Raw genomic sequence first — 16,758 nt, 5'->3', positions numbered from 1 at the left:
CTTGCAGGCTTTCTGTAGGTATCTGGTTAGCCACTGTGAGAACAGGATGGACCATTGGCCTGATCCAGCAGGCTCATCTTAAATTCTTATTTAACCTTGCAGGAGAAGTCCTGTAGTTGCCTGATGCTATTCTCTGCTGAAACTCCTCAGAGATAGGAGTGGAGCCACTATAAAACAGCATCCCCAAGTCCAAATTCATGCCATGATCCATGGCATCAAAAGCCACTGAGATGTCAAATAGAACCAAGAGAGTTGCACTTCCACTATGCCTCTTCCAACAAAAGTCATTGATCAGGGTGACCAAGGCTTGCTGGTTTTCCACAGGCATCTGGTTTGACCACAGTGAGAACAAGATGCTTCATTAGATGGGTCATTGGCCTAATCCAGCAGCTTTATGTTCTTATGCTCTTAAGGTAGTTTTGTTCCCCAAACCAGGCCAGAAGTCACATTCAACTGGGTCCAGATATTACCAACAGGCCTTAAAGTGTATACTCTCATTGACTCTGCTGTAGAACGCAATTAAGAAAACTCTTGACCTTCATAGCATCTCTGCAATCAGATTCCAGAATCTAGTTTAAGACAGCTAAATTCATGCAAGTGTACCAGATAATTGATGCATAGAATATGCAGAAAATTTGCTGCTTTCCAGTTCACAGTGCATGGACAGGTTTGCCAGGATATTTTTTGTGGAAACTTTAAAATAGTTGTTTGCCTCATGGGAATGACTTGCAGAAGTAGTTTGATAAATATATAAATATATATAAAATGGATCTAATAGTGGCATGATGTATTGGCTCTATTCAATTTTCTCAGGATGGTTCAGCTACTATACAACATCAAATACCTACATTTAATTGCAAGAGGCATTGCAGCTTTCACCAATGAATTGTTGAGAATAGTACTTTATTGGGTGTCAAAGTCTAAGTTAACAGAAAAGGCATTACAGTTCTTGATATGGGAATTTATTCTTAAACTATTTTGCTATGCTGAATTGGCTTGAGTGTCACACTTGAGAGTTTTGCTCCTGAACAGTGAGTCAAAACTGAGACATGAATAATGGAGTTAGTTCTTAAGTAGTGTAAGATCTGATCTGTCATTAACAGTAACTTGTATCTTGGCAGTTGAAGGGATACTGTGGTTATAAATTGTGTTGTGTAGAATGTATGGAATGAAAACTCTTTGAAGTGAGAATCTCAGTGTAGTTCCACTTCTCACACACTCTTGGAAGCAGTTTCCCATGTTCAATGTGATGTTCTTCTATGTGAGTGAGTTTGGGTTTGTTTGCTCTTTTTAAAGGGAAAAAGCAAGCATAAATGATTTTAGGTGGAAAAACAATGTTTTTCTCCATCAGTTTTGCCTAGAATAGTGTATTAAAGCATTTTCATGCTGATTTCTTTATTAGCCATGAGATGGGCAAAGTTTTCTTTTAATTTTACTAGAAGAATTGCTGGAAGCTTTCCCCCTTTCCCCTTAAAAAGCCTTCCTGTGTCAATGTTAATCAATGTATGTTGTTCATAGTCATAATACACTGGTATTTACTTTTTAAGGGCAGGTAATAAAAGGATGAGAGAGCTTTTGTTGGATGAAAAATCTATATATACACCAGATGCACCGTTACTTCTTATTCATCCTGTCCGCACACGCCACCTTTCATCTCTCCCGATTCTTAATCGACTAATAAACCATTTGGTCTGCAATCCTATACCCATTTACCTGGGAGTAAGCCCCATTGAACTCAGCGGAACTTACTTCTGAGTATAGGATTGCACGGCCAGGCTTTTAAGGTGCCGTGGAAGTGCAGCTGGTTAGCCCGGCTTCCCTTCTGAATTCCGTCTCGGAGCTGGAATCCGCCCTCGTTTCCTGGAGAAGGGGCGCAAACCCTTTGCGTTTGCGTGGACAGAGAGTCCTGCCCTGGCCGGAGCGCGCGTTTCTAGTAGGTCTGCGCCCGCGTCGTTCCTCCTTTTCTCGGCGGGGGCCGGGCTTCCCCTCCCCTCCGGTGGGAGTGGCTCAAGCAAAGGGATCGGGGCGGAGGGAAGGAGGCTGAGGTTGTTGCTGAGCTGGGCTGTGATGGTGATGACGAAGTGAAAATGGCGGATCTTTCGAAATACTATCCCGGCCCCTGACATACCAGCGACAGCACCTAAACAGCCTTGAGAGGCTCCCCCCAACTCCTCTGCCCGCTGCTGCCAGAAACCTCCCTCTCCTCGTCTTTTCGTCCCAACTCCCGGGCAGCCGCTTTGCAGCTATCCAGGCACTTCTGGGGGAAGCTCCCTCCTCCCCTCGGGCTGGAACTTAACCCTCCTGGAAGGAGTCGGTGGCTGCGCCCTGGAGAGGGGTGAGAGACGCACCAAGCAAGGCCTGGGCAGGAGATTGGGGGAGAAGGGGAGCCTGCAACGCTGGGTTGGGTGGCTTGCTGTACAGGAAATCCAGGTGTTTTCAAATGTAACCTAAACCTGGCTGGAAAAGAAGGGAGTATTTGGAGCTGCTGAGGCCTAACTCGCCTTTCAAGGTCTCGCTTGTACTGTGTCTGTCTGATGTTGCATTGCTTGAGAGTTCGGGTAGCGCAAGTGATGTTCATATGGTGGTCAAGGAGAAATCTGCAGAACAAATTACTGGATTGATTGCGCCTACTCTTCTTAGGAGCGCAGTGAAGAATGTTAGTATGCAAAGCTGCTGGTGGGACACTAATGATTTTTAAAATTAGCTGCTTGCTTTCAGGGGAGTGTAGTCGCATACATCATAGGTGTGCTTTAGTGGTCACTTTCAAATATATATAAGTAACAGGAAGTGTTGCAATGGGCAGAAAATAATAACTTCACAGCATGTTAGATAATGAAAGCTGGGAATTTAAAATGTATCCCCCTTAACCTTTGAAAGGTGGAAAAGGTCAATGCAGCAGTAATGATTCAGATGGAAAATGAATGTTTGGTTTTGGTTTTAATTCCAAATTTTGTTATGAAAAGGTGTAAAGCAATATATTTTGTAAGTGTAATCTAGTTACGTTAGGGTAGCTGGGATTTCTAGCACAAGAAGGCAAATGATAATTGGTGTCAAGGAACACAGTCTGAAAATATGTTTTTAATTACACTGGGTGGTATCTGACTAGGTCATACACTGAGTACACCCACTGAAATCAGTGAACTAAGTAATGATTAAGTGCATTGATTTCAGTGGGCCTACTCTTGATTATGTCAGATGTCAATGTCAGTGTTATTTACCCAGTGACAGCTCTAAAATGTACACAATAAACGTGACTCCTGTTTCTGAGGGCTAGGTCCACATTCAAGTTCTACATATGCATGTGTGATTCCTCTCTCCACTCCTCTATCTATGAAATTGAGTATCTCTCTGTGAGTGATCTTCTGATCATTTTCGTTGATTGAAAAGTGACATATAAATGTGTTAAATAAGTATTTAAAATGGTATCTTCTAAACTCTATAGGTTCTGAAATATGGGATTCATATATTAAATATACCAACCATCTTATTTCTAGGTGGGCTTATATCTTGTAAGAGTATCATTTTTAATTAAAGACATTCCATACGAATTTTAAAACTGTGTTAACTGTTAGCGTGGGATAGCTTTGTATCAGGAAATAATTAGTTAAATGTGCAGGTGGACCTACTTTGCTTCTCCTCTAGTGTAAGAAGGAGCAATAAGCCACAAGCCCTGGTTTAGAGTTACATCCAAACCAGGATTTGTTGTCTTACTGCTCCCCCCCCCCCCAATAAATCATTAAGTTAAACCAAGGTTTGCTCTTAGCTTACCAGTGGTGTGTTTGAACAAAAAAACCCTCATGATTCCTGGTCCAAACATAAGTTAGGGATCATGGTTAGTTGTTTCTGCTCACACTAGGAAGGAGTAAATCAAGAATTATCTGTGTTTATGGCAAACCATTAACTGTAGTTTACCCTGATGTATGGAATGGAATGTAAGTTATTATTTATATTTTACTTCTCTGCAATCATATTTGGAGCTTGCAACAAAGTAACAGATATACCATATTTTCCTGTGTATACACAGAATGTTAAAAATATTTATTTATTTATTTGGGGCTCAAAAATAGGGGGCATCTTATACATGGGGGCATCTTATAGATGGTAAATATGGTACTTCAAAAATATAGTTAATTTAAATATGAAGCATCTCTATATAGACACAGTAGAAAATATTTAGAATTCTGGATATTCCAGCTGTATTCTTTTTTTATGCTTCATATGTTACATAGTTTCCTATATTTTATGGGGGGGGCTAGTAGAATTCTTGATATTTAGATCACCATATAAGCTATAAAATAGAATTCAATGCAGAATCTGTAGGATGTGCAAAGGTGTTTAATTTATTGGTTGAATACTGGAGGTTCTTGCAAAACAAATTAAAATTAAAACTTTAAAAATTATTTGAATAAATAAACAACTTTCTTTAAAAGTAAGCCATTTTCCTCTTGGGATTTGTGTTTATTCCCTTGGTTTTGAAATGTCAAATGCAGACTCCCCCAATTTGGAATGCTCCATGTGCTTTGGACTACAACTCCTCTAATCTCTGACCATTGGACAAGCTGGCTAGAGCTAATAGCAGTTGTACTTCAAAACATCTGAACAGCCTCTGGTGAGGAAAAACTGCTGTAGAGGATTAGAAATTTGTATTTTCATAATTTTCCAACTTTCATTTCTGGACACCTTGTGATATTGCAAGTATTTATATTTCTTATGATACGATACGGTGAGTACAATGTTTCACCAGCCATTGTTTGGCATCAGTGAAGCTTACTAAGATCTTAGACAAGCTTCAGCTTTCAGACTTAATTTCTGATTCCGTTTTCAGTACAGTACATAGCAAATTGAGCAAGTCATATACAAAGTAGCCTTGCAGTTTTAGTTCAAGGCTTTTAGCAGCCCAAAATAAAATTTAGGGTAGCTTTTCATTTGTTACGTCACATTGCTTTTTACCACTGAATTGGAGCAAGCAGCAACCCTAAGAAAACTCAATTACCATTTCCTCTGATTCAGCGGTAAAATGTGGGTTTTCCTGGGGAAAGCATCTTGACACACACACATACACACCCTAAAAAACCCACAACACCACTCAAATACAGACCTGTGCCTACAAAAGCAGCTGAAAGGTAACTGAATGAGCCCTTAGTTAAAGCTAACAGAGCTTTGTGGAAGAAGCACATAGGACACTCAGTCTTTTCACCATATTTATGAGACTAGGAGGCATTGCATGTAGGCAGTTAATCAGGAGAGCCTGCAAAAAACATATTGCATTGGTTCTGAAGGATCTGCACTGGCTGCTGGTTTGCCACTGAACCAAGTTCAAGGTGCTTGTTCTGTCAGTTAAAGCTCTACACAGCTGCTCCTACATACACCTGCCTGTTGGTTACAACCTTCTGGATACAGCATTCCCTCTTAACTGAGCCACGTTTACCACGAATTTGCTGCATGACAACATGTAAGAGGACCTTCTTTGATTGGTGCCTGATACTAGAATGCCTTTCCACATCTCATGTATGACTTATGCCGACCCTTGTGGATTTTTGGTGCCAGATAAAAATTAGTTGATGTTGTAACATTTTATTGAGATTTCATTATGTTTATTATATTTTACCCTGCTCTGGGGTTCTTTTAGTGAAGGGTGGGCTAGATTTTTGAAGTAAATAAGTAAAGCATATGCTGCAAAGATAAATCAATGCTTTTAATTGTTCTATCCTCCCTAGTGAACCTTCTTTCTAATGGCTGTGACCTTCAATATTATCTCACTCTTTTAAATCTTTATTGAATCATAGAATCATAGAGTTGGAAGAGACCACAAGGGTCATCGAGTCCAACCCCCTGCCAAGCAGGAAACACCATCAGAGCACTCCTGACATATGGTTGTCAAGCCTCTGCTTAAAGACCTCCAAAGAAGGAGACTCCACCACACTCCTTGGCAGCAAATTCCACTGTCAAACAGCTCTTACTGTCAGGAAGTTCTTCCTAATGTTTAGGTGGAATCTTCTTTCTTGTAGTTTGGATCCATTGCTCCGTGTCTGCTTCTCTGGAGCAGCAGAAAACAACCTTTCTCCCTCCTCTATGTGACATCCTTTTATATATTTGAACATGGCTATCCTATCACCCCTTGACCATTTTGGTTGCCCTCCTCTGGACATGTTCCAGTTTGTCAGTGTCCTTCTTGAACTATGGTGCCCAGAACTGGACACAGTACTCCATTGCTTATGAAATGGTCCAGACTTGGTTTTCATTTTAGGATTTGTACTCCCAGATTGTACTTCTCATATTGCTGTTGACATGGGAAATAATTGGAAATTTTCTGATCTTGAAAGGACTCTTGCTCTGCCTTTGAGGGAGTATATTAGAATTCGAGTTCATACTTCTGTAGGGGTTGCTTTGGTACCATGCTCAATACACCAGTATGGTATGTTTCCCTCTGCCTAGGTAGTTATAAATAGTGCTTTTGTATAGGACTTTCATGCTGAATTAGGGTTTACCAGCTGTTACCTCTGGCAAACCCTTTGTCATGCTGAAATTGTACAGCACCAGCTCACCTGGGTACAAGGGAATCTTAATCATTTCAGGATTATGTTGAAAGATAAAATGTCTGCATTAATGAGACTTTTAGCCTGCCTGCGCAACTGGAATTTGCACATCCCACAGACAAATGGTTAAGGTAGTCAGTGATTTTACTTTATCAGTATATCTTAGATTTTTATGGTAATTGCATTTTTATATATAGAAAAAAAACTGACCATTAGGTCCAGTTGTAGCCGACTCTGAGGTTGCGGTGCTCATCTCGCTTTATTGGCCGAGGGAGCCGGCGTACAGCTTCTGGGTCATGTGGCCAGCATGACTAAGCCGCTTCTGGCGAACCAGAGCAGCGCACGGAAATGCCGTTTGCCTTCCCGCTGGAGCGGTACCTATTTATCTACTTGCACTTTGACATGCTTTCGAACTGCTAGGTTGGCAGGAGCAGGGACCAAACAATGGGAGCGTTGCGGGGATTCGAACTGCCAATCTTCTGATCGGCAAGTCCTAGGCGTCCCTTATCTTCCTTAGGATACTTGGTTCCAAACCACCACTTTTAGCTCAATCAGAAGAGCATGAGACTTAATCTCAGGATTATGGGTTTGAGCCCCATGGGTTGGTTTCTATGATTCTAGGCTTTGTCAAAATGGAACTATAATGTCTTCAGGGGGTCAAAAATACCTGATTAATGAATTAACTGAAACTATGGGCTCTTCACTTTTAAAGGAAGGTGTTCTTTCTGGTAATGGAAAAGCTGGAGCATGCCTTTTGAAATCCACCTTGTTTATTTGCTTTGACTAACAGAAACAATGCTTATGCTAATATATTGATAACTTCCTTTGGAATGACCGCAGTGAAATTTCTTGTGCTTACCTGTCTTGTTCCATGTCCAGCTAAGGTAGTAATATGTGCTTATTTTCTAAAATAAGTCAATCACAGAAGAGTATTTGCAAATGTTCTAAAAAGCACTCGCCTGCCTGAGAGTTATCACTGCTTGGTGCTATTTTATTTGGCTACATTCCCACTGCCAAGTGAATGGTGAGGTTAAAAAGTTTCCTGTGGCTAGTAGACCTCAGATCAGTTCTAATCCTGTTCTCTGGTATCCTGCCTGCATGTATATAAAAATTTACTGAAGTTGTGACCTCTATTCTGAAACAAGCACATCATGAAACTGTATCTCAGACTCTTGTATGTTCTGTCATCCTAGAGCTGGATCTGAAAGCCAGAGCTAGAGCGGACCTTGGATATGTCACAGGTTTATAAAACAAAAGCAACTTCTTTTGGAGAGGTAGGTGGGGATTCATTGCAAGAGAACCTCAGTTATCTGGATTAAAGTTAACACTGCTTCATAAAAGCATTTATTTCAATCTTGCCTCCATCTCCTGAACCTGCAAGTTATTGTAATTTTCAGCTCTTTTGGGTATAATCAATGGAAAACTCACTTCCCCCTTCCTTTGTGTTTCATGCATGAACACACTGTACTTGTTCTGTACTCTGTTTTGGCTGTTAGTCATAAAATTATACAAATCGAGCCATAAAGCAGCTTTGTAATCAATGAACAAAACATCCAGCATGTTGAACTTCCGGAGGCGGCGCGAACGGCAGTGGCGGTCCTCTTCCTTCGGTGAAGGGGAAGCTCCGTGGGAAACGGGTCGTCCGCTACGGCGAAGCGGAGACCCACTTCGGAAACCCACAGGCAGTAAAAGCCTGTGGTCTCGGGACCCGGCGGGCGCTGGAAGCAACCCCTGAAACGTTGAAGGAACCCCGTAAGGGGCTCCGGAACGGGGAGGGGGTAGCAGCGCTGTGGGTCGGTCCGCAAGCTACGGAGTGAAGCTGCGCTGCTGCTGCCGGTGAGCGCTGACCTTTTTTCCTGAAACTTTCTGATGTGGAAAAGCAACAACCCGTGAGTAAAGAAGGACTTTATTAAATTGGAGACTAAAATCTACTGAATTTGGCTGAAAGCGGAGTGACGAAAAAACAGGAAGTCCGTCTTCCGCTGTCATTGAACTTCAAAGCAAAGAGCTGGAGGAGTGGAGGTAAAGAAAGAACTTTAACTTAATTGATCTGAGCAACCACTGAACCTTTTCTGTAAGCGAATAAGGATTCTAAGCATTTGATCTTATGTTCTATACTTGCATCGTGATACCTCTCTTCTATTTGGAAATATAATTTGAGTAAGAAATCCAGGTGCTGGAGCTGCCTGAGTAACTGAGCTGTCAGTTTGCAGATTTGGTTACTTTGAATCAAAAATTGCAACAATCTGAGGGAGTTTGGACTTGCTATTTTGAAGCATCATCTGAAATACCAGTATGCTCTGTTTGAAACAATGTGGCACTAATACTAACTCTGCTTAAAACCTGTTATTGAAGGTTCCTGGACTTAAAACTTGATTTTAACAATTTTACTAGAATTGATCTCTTCCCTAAAGACATTTTAAGCTCCCCCTAGAGAATTTTGGATTTACAGCAGTGACATTATTTTACTTTCCTTTTCCCGGCTTCCTGCTTGACTGTTACCATCTGGGCTGTTGTTTTCTCATGGGAACAACTCAGCTTGACCTTGACTCTTAGATAACTCTGGAATGAGTGGCGCTAGAAAAAAGGGACCAAGAACCAGACAAACAACTTTAACAACTTTAACCGCAGCCTCCCAGGCACGTAGATCATCTGTACCTACTTTGCCTTCAGAGGAAAAAGTTGCTTCTCTGCCAAAAGCAGGGGAGGAAGAAATTGAGCAATTACAATTGGAAGATATGGCCTCAGGAGCAACTGCTTCTATTTTAGAGAAAATTTATGAAAAATTGGAATCTCTGGATAAGAGAGTGGAATCTTTGGATAAGAAAGCTGATGAGCAAACAGCTAAAATTGATCAAAACACAGAATGTTTAAATAGACTAACTGGACAAGTATCACAGAACGCACAAGCAATTGGAGAATTGACGGGGGCCATAGCAGAAAATTGGAAATTGGCTGAAGATACTAGTCAAAGACTTGGAATTTTGGAACAAGAGGTAAGACCACTCCGCAAACAAGTAGATGAACGTCAGACTTATCTTTCTATGACAGAACTGCGGAATTGGGAGAGTAACTTAAGGATAAGGTCGATACCAGAAGTGGAAGAAGGCAACTTAGCTGAGTTTTTGACTAAAGAACTTTCCAAGTTTTGGAACTTAGAGGAAAAGGACTTTAAAATCGTATCAGCTTTTAGGCTTGGAAGACTTATAAAGAAAGAGAAACCCAGAGACTGTTTGATAATATTGAGATCAAAGGAGGAAAGGGATAAGATTCTGGGCCTACACTACGGAAAGTCACTGGACATTTCGGACAAAAGAATTGAAATTTACAAGGATATTCCTAAACAACTGCTGGACCTTAGATATGGCTACCTCGAATTGGTTAGATTGTTGAGGAGCAATTCAATTATCTTCAGGTGGGAGTTTCCCCAAGGATTATCTTTCACTTTTAGAGGGAAGAAGGTCAAAATCAGAACATTGGAAGATAGAGATAAATTTTTGACTGCATACGGAGAGGACCTTCAAAAAGGAATTGAATCACTTTCTGGGCCTGGAGCACCAGCGGTACCTGCACCCTTGGAACCGGAAGATCCAGCGAATAAAACACCACCCCCAGGAAAATAACCAGATTTATTCAGGATGTCTCTGCAACTTTTGAGTTGGAATATAAATGGCTGTAATATTCCGGAAAAAAGGAGGAAAATTTTCCACATATTAAAAAAGGAACAATTGGATATTATTTGCCTACAAGAAACTCACGTGATTAGGCTCCACAGAAAAGTGTTAATAAATAAAAGACTTGGCCAGGAATTTATATCTTCGGATAGAGTAAAGAAGAGAGGGGTGGTGATATATGCAAAAGAGAGCCTGTCACCTAAACTTTTATTCAAAGATGAATATGGAAGAATTTTAGCAATTGAGATACAACATCAAGGAGAGAAGATCTTGATATTAGGAATTTATGCACCAAACGAGGGGAAATCGGAATTTTACAAGAAGCTGCATGAGACTATGCTGGATTATCTGGACTATGATAACATCATTATGATGGGAGATATGAATGGGGTCGTATCAACTAACATGGATAAGTCACAAAGCCAAAATGTTACAAAAGATGGCAGACTACCAAAGACTTTTTTTGAAATGACTGACAATATGGACTTGATTGACATTTGGAGAACGAAGAACCCCTTGGGAAGAGAGGGAACATTCTTCTCTGAAGCCCAGCTGACTTGGACAAGAATCGACCAAATATGGATATCTAGAGGTCTGGCACCTAAGGTTAGAAAGGTGGAAATCTGCCCAAAGACCTGCTCCGACCATAATGCACTAAAGATGGACATGACACTACTACCAACCGGCTCCTTTAGATGGAAGATGAATGACAATTTGTTTAGAGATCAGGAGATTATTAAGAAGGCCCAAAAAGTTTTGAAAGATTATTTTGAGATAAATTTGAACACTACGGTGGAAAAAAGAATCATCTGGGATGCAAGTAAGGCTGTGATGAGGGGGTTCCTGATTCAACAGAATGCTGTAAAGAAAAGGATACAAAATGAGAGGAAAGACAAAATCTTGGGGAAAATTAAAGAATTAGAGAAGAAGTTAAGATCAAATCCGAAGTCACAGCCGATTCTGAAAGAAATTAAACTTCATCAAGCCCAATATTCTAAATTGATAAATCAGGAAATAGAGTGGAAGATTAAATTAATGAAACAAAAAACTTTTGAATCGGCGAATAAATGTGGAAAACTGCTAGCTTGGCAGCTGAAGAGGTGACAAAAACTAAATACAGTTACAAACTTAGAGATTGAAGGAAGAAATATTCAGAACCCTGTGGACATTAGAAAGTGCTTCCAGAGATACTTCAAAAAATTATACACTCAAGGGCCGCAAGATGAGGTCGAGATTAAACAATTTCTGGAAAAAAATGGGCTACCAAAATTGTCACAAGAAAATAGATCAATCCTGAACTGCAAAATAACACGACAAGAGATTGAACAAGCCATTCAGAATATGCAAATGGGCAAATCTCCAGGGCCAGATGGGCTGACCTCCAAGTATTATAAGACATTAAAAGACTATTTGATACAACCACTGATGGAGGTTAGCAATGAAATTATGGAGGGGAAGAGGGCGCCGGAATCGTGGAAGGAAGCCTTTATCACATTGATACCAAAATCGGAAGCTGAAAAGACACAACTTAAGAACTACCGTCCCATCTCCCTTTTAAATGTGGATTACAAAATATTTGCAGACATTTTGGCAAGTAGACTTTAAAAAGTTTTAAATGAAGTAATTCACAAGGACCAGGCAGGCTTTCTCCCAGGTAGACACTTGTTTGCCAATACAAGGAACATTATTGACATTTTGGAACTTTTGCAAACAGATATAAATACAAAAGCAGTGTTAATTTTTATAGATGCGGAGAAGGCCTTTGACAATATTTCCTGGAAATTTATGAAGGGAAATTTAAAAGAAATGGGAGTGGGACGGGGTTTTGAGAATGGGATTGATGCAATATATTCAGAGCGAAAGGCTAAATTGATAGTCAACAATGTGGTTACAGAAGAGTTTAAAATTGAAAAAGGAACACGACAAGGCTGCCCTATTTCCCCTTTGCTATTTATTTCGGTTCTGGAGGTGCTCTTGAATATGATTAGAGGGGACCGGTTGGTGGAAGGAATTCAGGTCGGAGAGAAACAATATAAACTTAAAGCTTTTGCAGATGACCTAGTTTTGACCCTGCAGGAGCCAGAATCTAGTACGAAAAGAGTATTAACAATTGATTCAAGATTTTGGTCGGGTGGCGGGATTTAAATTAAACAAACAGAAAACTAAGGTATTGGGGAAAAACTGGACAGATACAGAGTCAGAACGGTTTCAGAAAGAGACAGAACTAAATGTGGTTAAAAAAGTAAAGTACCTAGGGGTAAACATAACAGCAAAAAATCTGAGTCTTTTTAAGGATAATTATGAAAAATGTTGGTCAGAAATTAAGAGAGACTTAGATAGTTGGACAAAATTGAAACTTTCTTTGTTAGGCCGAATTGCTGCTATCAAGATGAATGTATTGCCAAAAATGTTGTTTCTGTTCCAAACATTACAGATTGTGGACAAGACGGAGTGCTTCCGGAAGTGGCAGAGAGATATTTCTAAGTTTGTCTGGCAGGGCAAAAAGCCCAGAATTAAGTTTAAGATATTAACTGATGCAAAAGAAAGAGGGGGCTTTGCCCTGCCAGACCTAAAGTTGTACTATGAGGCCGCAGCTTTCTGCTGGCTAAAAGATTGGCTACTTCTCGAAGACACTGATGTATTGGATCTGGAAGGTTTTAACAATGCTTTTCGTTGGCATGCATATTTATGGTATGATAAGGTTAAGATCGGGACGCAGGTGGTGCTGTGGGTTAAAGCCTCAGCGCCTAGGGCTTGCCGATCGAAAGGTCGGCGGTTTGAATCCCTGCGGCGGGGTGCGCTCCCGCTGCTCGGTCCCAGCGCCTGCCAACCTAGCAGTTCGAAAGCACCTCCGGGTGCAAGTAGATAAATAGGGACCGCTTACCAGCGGGAAGGTAAACGGCGTTTCCGTGTGCGGCTCTGGCTCTGGCTCTGGCTCTGGCTCTGGCTCTGGCTCTGGCTCTGGCTCTGGCTCTGGCTCTGGCTCTGGCCAGAGCAGCGATGTCACGCTGGCCACGTGACCCGGAAGTGTCTCCGGACAGCGCTGGCCCCCGGCCTCTTAAGTGAGATGGGCGCACAACCCCAGAGTCTGTCAAGACTGGCCCGTACGGGTAGGGGTACCTTTACCTTTACCTTTTACCTAAGGTTAAGATCAATAAGGCCTTTAAGAACCATATTGTCAGAAAAGCAGTGTTTAATGTCTGGACAAAATATAAAGACTTACTGGAAAATAAAATTCCAAGGTGGCTTTCACCGCTGGAAGCTAAGGCCCGAAAAAGATCCAATATGGAGGCCAAATGGCCAAAATATTGGGAAATATTAGAAAAAGATGGAGACAATTGGAAATTGCAGAGTTTGGAGAAAATTAAGGACAAAGTGCGAGACTGGTTACATTACGCTCAGATTAATGAAGTTTTTAAAAATGACAAAAAGTTAGGGTTCCAGGTGGAGAAATCGAAATTGGAAACAGAACTGTTAGAACCTAAGACTAAGATACTTTCAAGAATGTACGACTTGCTGTTAAAATGGAATACACAAGATGAAATGGTTAAATCGGCCATGATAAAGTGGGCACAGGATATAGGGCATAATATCATGTTTGAGGACTGGGAAAGGTTGTGGACCAACGGGCTGAACTTCACTGCATGTAATGTTTTGAAGGAAAATGTAATGAAAATGATATATAGATGGTACATGACCCCAGTTAAACTTGCCAAAATATACCATTTGTCTGATAACAAATGTTGGAAATGTAAAGAAAATGATGGAACACTCTTTCACCTCTGGTGGACTTGCCCGAGAGTGAACGCCTTTTGGGAAATGATATATAATGAGTTGAAAAAGGTATTTAAGTATACCTTTACTAAGAAACCAGAGGCCTTCTTTTTGGGTATTGTCGACCAGAAGGTGTTAAAGAAGGACCGAACATTTTTTATGTCGCAACAACGGCAGCAAGGATACTCATCGCTAAGCACTGGAAAACTCAAGATCTACCCACACTGGAAGAGTGGCAGATGCAACTGATAGACTACATGGAACTAGCCGAGATGACCGGCAGAATCCGAGACCTGGGAGAAGAGAAGGTTGAAGAAGATTGGAAGAAATTTAAGATTTACTTAAAAAAGCATTGTAATTTGGTTGAATGTTAAGATGGAGGCTAAATCATAAATAATTGACCACCAATAAATTAGATGCAATTAGGATGATAAGTGAGATTGAGGGAAAACTTTAAACCTTTGGGAGAACTATTAGATTATATTCTAAATGAATGGGACATAAGAATGTAAACAGGATGATAAATTGCGGGCAAGAATTGACAAAGATGCAAGTGGGAGCGGAAGATGTGAGGGAGTCCAAAGAAGTTAAGAAATTATGTTATGATATATGTTACATTGTTTATTATATTTGCATTTATGTTTAAAAATCTTAATAAAAATTGATTTAAAAAAAACACAAAACATCCAGCATGTTATTAATTCATTTGAATACCTTCTAAAGTGCTAATCTTTTAATTATGCATGGAGATTTTATATAAATGCCCTCATTGTGGCCTGTTCAGGTTACTAAGTGCTGCTGTAGCTCCATCATGACATCCAGCATTAGTATTATGCACAAAGAAAAAGTAACAATTTATTTGGCCAGACATTGTGACCATAAAGTATATTTTGGCCGTATGGAAACTACTATTGCTCCTTTTTGTACTTTATTTGATTCAGTGGTTTTAATGAATGTTTACTGGTGTATAGCTTTTTATTACTGTAGTTGTTCACCACTCTGTGCTGTAGGAAGGCAGAGTATAAAAATGTTAAAACAAAATTAAAAAATTCCTTCCAGTAGCACCTTAAAGACCAACTAAGTTAGTTCTTGGTATGAGCTTTCCCTCAAAGGCAGAGCAAGAGTCCTTTCAAGATCAGAAAATTTCCAATTATTTCCCATGTCAACAGCATTATGAGAAGTACAATCTGGGAGTACAAATCCTAAAATGAAAACCAAGTCTGGACCATTTCATAAGCAATGGAGTACTGTGTCCAGTTCTGGGCACCATAGTTCAAGAAGGACACTGACAAACTGGAACATGTCCAGAGGAGGGCAACCAAAATGGTCAAGGGGTGATAGGATAGCCATGTTCAAATATATAAAAGGATGTCACATAGAGGAGGGAGAAAGGTTGTTTTCTGCTGCTCCAGAGAAGCGGACACGGAGCAATGGATCCAAACTACAAGAAAGAAGATTCCACCTAAACATTAGGAAGAACTGTTATTCTAAAGCAGCAATGCTGCAGCAAGCAAAGGCTCTAGCAGCTCAGTCAGCTGCTTGTGGCTGCAAAGCCAGACAGGATGTATGTGACTGTTGCCATGGAAACAAAGGGGCAGTCCATTCTCCTTATTGAGCACAGGATGTGAGCTCAGTGTGTGTCATATGACCTGTACAGGATGTACATGGGTGGAGTTTGGAGTTTCTCTCTGTTTGTTGAAGAGAGCAGACATCTTTTACTGTATGACTGCTGAAGACAGGAATAAAGACATGTAGATACATTTCTGTCTGAGTCTGATTCCCCTCCCTGGGGATATGCAGGGAGCAGGGAGGAGGAGAAGCAGTTGGTGTGTTTTTCTCACAGCCTGAGGAAAATCGCCGGAACGGACCTCGTGTGTATTTCCTGCCGGGACTCGCCGGAGGGAGGTCAAAAGAATTCAGCCGGTGCCTGGAGAGATAGGCACATACCTCTGACCGAGCCTGAATTCTAATATATAAACTCAAATATATAAAATATAATATATATATATATATAATATATAAAAGGATGTCACATAGAGGAGGGAGAAAGGTTGTTTTCTGCTGCTCCAGAGAAGCGGACACGGAGCAATGGATCCAAACTACAAGAAAGAAGATTCCACCTAAACATTAGGAAGAACTTCCTGACAGTAAGAGCTGTTTGACAGTGGAATTTGCTGCCAAGGAGTGTGGTGGAGTCTCCTTCTTTGGAGGTCTTTAAGCAGAGGCTTGACAACCATATGTCAGGAGTGCTCTGATGGTGTTTCCTGCTTGGCAGGGGGTTGGACTCGATGGCCCTTGTGGTCTCTTCCAACTCTATGATTGTATGATTCTATGAATAAACTACTGAGAGGGTACAGGGGCAGTCCCATATGACAAAACAGCTCATGGAATAAGGCAAAGGGCAGGGAAGAGGGATGGTCTATATAGGCACAGCTCCTGTCAATTGTTGCTAAATTGCATTTTTATACACTGTAAATGTAAACATTTTGTGGTTTAAGACTGTGCATCCACCAGTGTGCCTTGGGTATTGTGCATTTTGGTGTATTTATTCTCAATTTTATTTTTTCCTTCTCTGGCTAATTTGTAGTGGGTGTATGTTTTATGTTTCTTCTGTCACTTCATGTAAACTCCCCTTTCCACACTGAATCTCAGATTAGCTGAATTTTGTAGGTTTTACAATTTCATTAGCATTCTTCCTGCCTATTATTGAAGAAATAGGCTATTTTCTCAGCTTTTTCCCTGTGACATTTTCAACAATACAAAAATAACATTAT

At 40.7% G+C, this 16,758-nt stretch overlaps 1 protein-coding gene across 7 annotated transcripts in view; it reads left to right on the top strand.

Annotated features, from left to right (window-relative positions):
• The window catches only part of LIN54 (lin-54 DREAM MuvB core complex component), a 46,718-nt gene that overhangs the window by 3,978 nt on the left and 25,982 nt on the right, over nucleotides 1-16,758 (top strand). Inside the window, exons 1-2 of one of the 7 annotated variants that reach the window (XM_079990815.1) lie at nucleotides 1,480-2,335; nucleotides 7,730-7,810. The exons of 1 other annotated variant lie outside the window; for it this stretch is intronic. The gene's annotated coding sequence lies outside the window, so the exon portion shown is untranslated. 5 more of the 7 variants (XM_079990817.1, XM_079990818.1, XM_079990816.1 and 2 more) reach the window with 5 other exon arrangements.

Source organism: Podarcis cretensis (assembly GCF_951804945.1).
Source record: "Podarcis cretensis genome assembly, chromosome: 9".
Classification (NCBI taxonomy): Eukaryota; Metazoa; Chordata; class Lepidosauria; order Squamata; family Lacertidae; genus Podarcis; species Podarcis cretensis.
Note: the sequence above shows the minus strand (reverse complement) of the source record. Positions and strands in the feature narration are given on the sequence as shown.